The sequence below is a fragment of the Hordeum vulgare genome, chromosome 3H (genome assembly GCF_904849725.1).
Source record: "Hordeum vulgare subsp. vulgare chromosome 3H, MorexV3_pseudomolecules_assembly, whole genome shotgun sequence".
Taxonomy (NCBI): Eukaryota; Viridiplantae; Streptophyta; class Magnoliopsida; order Poales; family Poaceae; genus Hordeum; species Hordeum vulgare.
The window spans coordinates 603,799,075-603,806,996 of record NC_058520.1 but is presented as its reverse complement, the minus strand read 5'-3'; the positions used below and the strand labels follow the sequence as shown (position 1 = coordinate 603,806,996).

General features: G+C 47.2%; 1 pseudogene; it reads right to left on the bottom strand.

Annotated features, from left to right (window-relative positions):
* Nucleotides 1-5,891: 5,891 nt before the first annotated feature.
* LOC123442218 lies at nt 5,892-7,552 on the bottom strand (annotated as a pseudogene).
* Between the last annotated feature and the right edge of the window lie 370 nt (nt 7,553-7,922).

Sequence of the window (7,922 nt, the reverse complement as noted above, 5' to 3'; positions counted from 1 at the left end):
GTCAACAGGGACATGCACCGATGATGCAGGCGGCAGCAGCGCAGGGGCAACAGCAGCACAAGGACAGCAGCGTTGGTACGCAAAGGCAAACAGATCAGAGGGACCACACGACTCGCACACGACCAGCCCGAACGTTGGACCGGCGCACCGGTTATAAACGTTTTCCTTTACAAAACTCAAAAATAAGGGCACTAGCCGAGCCAGCCATGCGTGGTAACCTTGTGGATACCTTTAATTCTCTTCTTTTGAAGGCAACATCGTACGTTACAAACCCACACATGCATACTGTTGGGAAAAGAACACATGCATGACGAACACGTTTCTCAATAAAGTCGTGGTGCGAACGAAAGGTGGTCTCGCGCGGCAACGACGAGATGGACGAGCACGGTCGTACACGCAACTTAGAATCTCTGTCCAGAGAGTAGGTTCATCCATTCACGTGGAAATCGTGGACGCCGGTGCTCCCACCACCATATGATGACCATGCATGCATCTATTTTTTTCAGGCAGGTACGATTCAGTTTGGTGCATGACATTTACAGCTCATGCCGGGTCCATGCACGTACTATGGGCTCACGTGTCCGGTCATCAAAGCGTGTACCGCCGTCGCTAGTTTGGCCGATACCTAGAGAAACGAATAATGCCACACGAAATTACAGGCTGGGATTAATTACATGCTGACATGGCAAAGGGAGATTGGGGAGAAGGAGAGTGAGGCGGACCACCCCGATGGGAATTGGGGGGAGGGGGAGGGGGTGGCTGAGAGAGATTTGACCATCGCTAACAGCACTTCAACGCACCGATCCAAATCGTCTGACTACGTGCCTTTGAATCGGTGCGAACAAAAGTAGAGATCCAATGGGTCGACCCATACTCAGAATGCGTTCGCTTCACGTTTGCATGAATCCATTTTTGGTCTAAAATTCTGTCCAACTACCACCGCGGTCATATTTATGACGACCACTAACACCAGACCCGCTCAACAGTGTGTTCAAGGGCTGCATGTCCGTCCTTTTTAATGGACGCGTGCGGCGAAGCCGGCCTCATCCAAAATCATCGTCCACATCGAGCCACCTTTGCTCCCTCACCGGCGACAAGGAAACCCTAACCAGTCAGCCATGGGATTCTTCAACGGGAAAGGAGGGAAGAAGGGGAGGTTCAACGTCGGAGCGAGCTCTTCCCGCGGGCACCCTGCTACGTCGCCGCGGGCTAGGCGCGGCACGCCAGCGCGGAAGCGGGAAGCAGGAGCGACTGTACATCCCAGTCCACCAGGCATAGTGGCATTGGTAGTACCGTCAACCCTTGTCGTATCCAGATGTGAAGTTGTCGCGTGACTAGCGTGTGGACCAGCAGCGCATCCCCATCTTGGCGGCCCCGCGGTCCGTGCGGGCGCACGGTGAGGAGGTTCGTCGGCTTCGCGAGCTCCTCATGCCAGAGCAGCGCGCCATGCATGAAAACCGTGTAAAGAGGATCCGTACGTCTACAATTATCATAGAAAACACACTTTCACTACTTCCTCCGTCACGATTTACAAGGCACAGTTAAACTTGCGTGCGTTTGCAAAATAGACAAGGTTTAAGGCGCGAAAGCAATTAACCCTATTAATTAATACTAGTACTACTCATGTATGCGCCTTTCCAATTTACTGCTCACGCATTAGTACTAGTATTTTCTAAATTGATTAGACGCATTATCATCTACACCTGCTACATCTCACAACCAATCGGTGACTATCTTGGTCTCAGAGATTTTTCAAGCGCACCTTCTAAATCGTGACGGAGGGAGTACCATTAAGGTGTGGCTAAGGCAAACAGTCTGAATGGTTTTATGTGTTGTCCATGTGTTATTTGTGAGAATAAGAGGGATTGCTCTTCCTCGAAAACCCTTCACACCCACCTGCTATTGTCCGGTTTCATGCCCATCTATAATGTTTGGACCAAGCACGGAGAAACATGGGTTACGATGGAAGACAATGAAGAAGAAGAGGATGATGACAACTATCTTATCTTCCTTGAATACGGTAATACTATAACGGGTGAAGCCGAAGATCAAGATGCACCAGATGTGCCTGCTGATGATCTTCGTTGGGTCATTGTTGATGCACAGAAAGAATGTGAAAGTGAAAAGGAGAAGTTGAAGTTCGGTCGCATGTTATGATGAAGAGCTCAGGTCATTCCGTCAGAATACGGATGAAGAGATTTCTACTTCAGTGAGCTCATATGTATAGGATGTTTTTGCCAGGAATGCACATGCGTAGCAGGTCACTATTTTTCCCAAGGGTGGTGGGATGTGTGTTTTTGCTTGCGGGTGTGTGAAGTGCAGCAAAAACATTTTTCGAGTGTTCTTACTGTTTTGGCACTTCTTATATTTTGGAACCCGAAACAGGTCATATGCATTTCTAGCTCACTAATTTGACACTTTTGAAGTAGAATCCTGACATTATTTTGTCCTCCTGTCTGTGATTTTATTTTTCCTTTAGTTAGTGTTAGATGAATCTTACTCGCATTGCTGTATGTGAATTCATATTTTTGTTTTTAATCTTCTTTTGCAGTAGCAGGATTGTGGATTCTATGGAGCAAAGGTCGTCTAGCGTACTTAATGAACCCGACCATGACCCCGATGATGGTTTTTCAAATAGTGATAGTTGCTGGGCATTAACACAACTTCTTGGCTTCCAATGCACATATCTTGCATATTTGATGAACTCAAGAAAAAATATGTGATGAAGAAGAAGCAAGCATGAAACCAAGAAGGTGGATCTAGTCCATTTATTTAGTTTTTCAATCATCTGTACTCTTCTCTTACTACTCATTTTTTTTCTTTCGGTTATCAACAGTTTTTAGTTATTTGTTCTCTCGGTACATATGTCCTCAGTCATCTTCAGTTTCAGATTTCTATTTCGTTATTCATTCACTCCTTCAGTTATTTCATGATTAACTCAGTAAGTCTCCTACGCTATTGTTTCAGTTCTTTCTATTCCTCATTTCTAGTTTCAGTTAACTCTATTCCTCATTTTTTCAGTTTCAGATTGTCTATTAGTTTTCTATTTCGTAAATAAGTAGTCCATCATTTAATTTCTTCATTTTGCATCATTCTTCAGTTATTCAGTCTTGATAGTTTAGTTATTTATCAGTCTTCAACATTGCATTCCCTCTATTTAAGTTTTTCTTTTTTTCAGTCTTTCTCAACTTTAGTCTACTCTTTCTTCGATCATATTCAATATCAGTCCATGTTCAATCTTTCATTAATTTCTTTTGTCCTCAGTCTCCAATTTTATTCTTCGTTGAATCATATTCAATCCCATTCTTGTTCAGTCTTTCCCTCTATTATCATTCTATGTTTTCAGTTATAGTCATCAGTTTAGTTTTATCAATCTTTCATAATCATATTAAGTCCCAATTCTTGTTCAGTTTTCACTTATAAATCCTAAACCCTATATATATATATATATATATATAGGACGGTCAACTACATGAGGTAAGATTATGACCTGGAAAAAAGGAAAGGTAAGATTACAGCCAGACAAAAAGGAATCCTCTCTTCCGTGAAGGAAAGGACAACCGTAAAATTACCTCAAGCATGTGAGAAATTTACGTTGTGATTAGGGTGAGGAATAAGTTTATTCCTCACCCTGGGTGTCTAATAGAGTATCTATCTATATATATATGTTCTTCACCCCTGGATGAGAAATAATTATTCTTCACCCCCTCTATTTTCATTTCAATGCACCGTAATTTTATGTTTCATAAATTTTGCTTATTTCATACGTAAAAACAGATCGTAAAAATATATAGTCAACGTAAAAATTATTTTATGTCATGTAAACTTACAAACACAAAAATATAGTGTAAAATATACATAAAATGTGATTTTTCTGGTCTTATGACCTATATTTTTTGTTTTTTGTGTCAAACTTTACATAATGAATTAATATAAGTATAACTATTTTCATTTCAAATGTAATTTATTTATGAAACGATCGTATGATTACCTCGGATGAAGAATAACTTATTCTGCACCCTGGATGATGAATAGACTTTATATATACTAGTTGAATGCCCGTACGTTGTCACGGGATAGCAAATAAATGCTTGATTTTTTCCTCAGTATTTTCAAATGACCTACATTCATTGTTCTGATGCATCATTCATTGTTCTGATGCATCATGCACTCAACTATTATTTCACTGTTGTTGTTCTCAATTTGCGCTCATCCACCTAAATCCATGCCTACAAGCATGCAAGCATGTCTCCTGGAGGTTGCAGCCGCCAGCCAGACCGTGACTGATTTTGACCATTTTTACCTCATGCCTAAAAGATATCCACCAGCATCTCTCGAATCACAAGTTAGCTATAGACACTATGGGTTGTGTGAGCCTCGCCTTGCCTAGATTGTACTCCCCTTGTACACTGGTGTGTGGCGTTGTGTGTCCCTATGTTTTTTGTACCTCTATATGGCCTTATAGTTTGGTGGGCGATTGCCCCTCGTAGTTGTCCCATCACCTACCAGAAGTAAACAAGAAAATTAAGGTTTGGTTATCCCCACCTACTTAGATAAAGTTGTAGTAGAATTCTAGAAATAAGACCAGTAGTAAAAAGAATCTGTTGCACTTCATAACACTTTCAATTCTTACTATACCAAGTAATTAAGCACCAATTCAACATAATGCGTTCATTGTAGGCAAGGCATAACCTGAAAACTGGAAATAGTTTCTTCTTGTAAGAAGAAAATAATGCCTTATACGGGCATTTATATTCATAGTTAGCTGGGAAGCAAGAACCATTTTCTTCATAAGAGAAGACAAAAAACAAATAAAAGACATACAGAGTGTAGCCTTATACGGGCATTTACATTAACGACAGTAACTCTGTAACTTCTACACCCTTCATTCCCTGTCACTCAAATCAAAATATTTCAAGACCATGCAAGTTCTAATGGAAACGATGCAGTTCCCTCCACATTTTCTCATCCGGGCTTGGGACCGGCAAAGGCAGTGTTAAACTACAAAACTACTTACTAAACACAAAAATTAGCAAACACCACAACCAATTATATTCAGCTAAGTACACAAGCCACAAGATCAACCAACGGTAGGATTGGCACCGCACACAACTCACCAAAGGCAGTAAATATTCACACAACATTTGCACAAGATCACAAGGCAGGGACATACGGGCACAAATAAGGAAAGCTATAAATTCCAGAACCTGAATGAGAATATCCAACATGAATGAAACTCACATGTACAAGCTACTTGAGTTGAAAAGTATACAATCAGTAGTAGTCATCAAATTTAGCCAGACTTATTTTACAAGTTGCCAAATTAAAATAGGAAGTTCCGCAACAAACCGAGAAGATGCACTGAAGATTCGTATCCAGATCCCAGTGGAGAACGACCAGAAGAACATCACTTCTGAAAATCAATTATATACCAACAAATCGGAATCATATTCAGTGGAAATGACACTAATCAATGACATGATGAGGAGTAGAGTGTCCATGGCAATTTGTTTGTTCAAGCTTCCAGTTCAGAAGCTTCAACTCTCCATTGTTTTGGTATAAAGCGTTAATCCCTAACCTCTTTTTGCATATCAAGCCATCCACATTACCCAAATATAAGTCAGGAGAGGATCACAAGCCAAAAATACGACAGATTTTGATGGCTACCAGCATGGCTTGGGCTAAACAATCTGCAACCACAAGAAGGCAGAAGCAAGAAACCACAATCAATGCTAGCAGCTAAGACAACAGAAGCTTCTTCAACAGATCAAAATAGAGAGCACTGGGTTTTTTCAGTTGTAGGATGCCCCGTCTAGATTGATGCTCCAGAGCAACCTTCGGACCTTGTACATCCACCAAATCAATCTGAATGTTTAAATTTTTTGTCTCTGTAAGATAAATTATATGTTGAAAAAATTATGATGAATTGGAAAGGTGCAGGGTTTAGAAGATCTTGAAACATATTCATCATCATGTTGGACCTAAATCATCAGTTAGGACCTGCAGTGGACCAAGAAACCTTTGTTTCAACTTTTGCTTTGGGGAAATGAAGCTGCCTATAGACAGCTAAATGATGCATCAAACAGTGAGGGGATAGGATAAGCCTGCTTGGCTAGTTAGGCAACAACGCCAGTCCCAGCCTTCCAGATAGCGAACTATATTATCTCTCATCCATGTCAATGTCTGCAAGGGCACATGGTTACCAAGTTCCTCCTCGTGGACACGTCGATCACGTACCCCGGCGCCGGGCACTGCGCGAACCGGGGTGGTTCCTCGCCGGCGTCCCCCCACTCCCTCCACCTCGGCGGGAACTTCCTCGGGTCCACGAAGCCGCCCCACTCCTCCGTCGACGCGCCGGCAGCACTGGCATTGCCGTTCGCGTTGGCAACCCGGGGGTGATCCGCTGCGACCACGTCCCCGGTGAACTCGCAGATGAAGGCGCCCGGCTGGATCAGGTCCAGCGGCCTCACGCCCCATTCCGTCTCCTTGGACCGGAACACCTCCAGCCAGTGCCTCATACCGTGCTGCGTCACCCGGTTGGGGCAGCTCCCAGGCGGGCACCCGCAGGACGCGCCGCACTCGTACACCACTGGCCGCCCTCTCACGAGCGTGCCGTCGGCACTGTACGCCGGGCCGCCCCCGCCGTTTCTCTTCACGCAGGCGCAGCCGGACGCCGCGCACGCCGTCTTGCCGTAGATACAACACTTGTGGACGCGCCTCGCCGGTTTGGGCACCGCCGGGAGCTCGGGGCGTGCGAGGTACTCGAACTCGAGGGGAGACAAGTCCTGGTCCACCGTGTTGCGGACGGGGAAGGCGACCGCCTCCTTGCTCGTGGACATGTCCATCGTGAGGTAGCCGGGCGACCGGATCTTGGCATCGAGCGCGTTGGTGAGGTCGCTGGCGGCGCGCCAAGTGTTGCTGCCGAGCGCGTCCTGGCCTGGCAGGCGCACAAGCTTGAACTGGCAGACCTCGCGGCCGGACTTGCCGGGGCCGTAGGTGGAAGATTCGACCTTGTAAAGCCCGTCGTAGACGTAGAGCTTGGCGCTGGGGCTGGCGTCGCAGTCGTGGCAGCGGATGACGCGCACCTCGACGCCGTACTTGCAGCTGTAGCCTGTAGGCGAGGGCGAGGTTGCCGCGCTGGAACTCCTGGTCGGAGTAGTGGTCGCCGCCGTTGCGCGGGCGGCCGCCGCTCCCCGTGTACAGCAAGACGTCCCCATTGTCGTGGTCGTCGAGGTAGGCGCCCGAGGACACGATGCTGGTGGCGACGGGGTGGCCCTCGCTGAGGTGGCTGGCAGGCACGTAGCCGATGCCAGCCTGCGTGGCGCTGTGGAGACCCACGACGATGAGCTCGGCGCGGTTGTTGAAGACGTCACCGACGAAGACGCCGGGGACGGGGCCGACTACGCGCACATCGCGGTAGAGGCAGAGCCCCCCGTCGACTATTCAACTCGCTGTACTGACGCCGTGTTGCCAAGTCAGATCCCGGCGAGGCCACGCCGGCCGCCACCAAGCCCTCACGACTGCCGTCGCCCTCATGAAATCCTCGCGCCATCGGCGACAGTTGACATGCCTCGCGCCGTCCGAGATGTGGCTGTGGCTGTGAGAAGCAGTTCTCATCCGACAGAGAGGGATCGACAAATCGTGAGAGAGGGGGAGAAGTGGGATCGTGGTGGGAAGGGGATCACACTCGTTCGTGCACGCCAGAGGGGGTCGGGCAGCTCGGAGGCGGACGCGAACCCCCGCACGAGCGACGAGCGGGTCGGCGACGAAGGACCTGAGTGCGCTGGCATCGACCCTCCGCAGTGCGTGCGCGCCGGCCGCGGTCACCGGGCAGAGGGGGGAGCATGGGGTGGGCGTGGCGGAGCAGAAGGGCAGAGCCGATGCGACCGGTGGCGAGGGGGTCGGGGTAGGCGGCGTGGCGT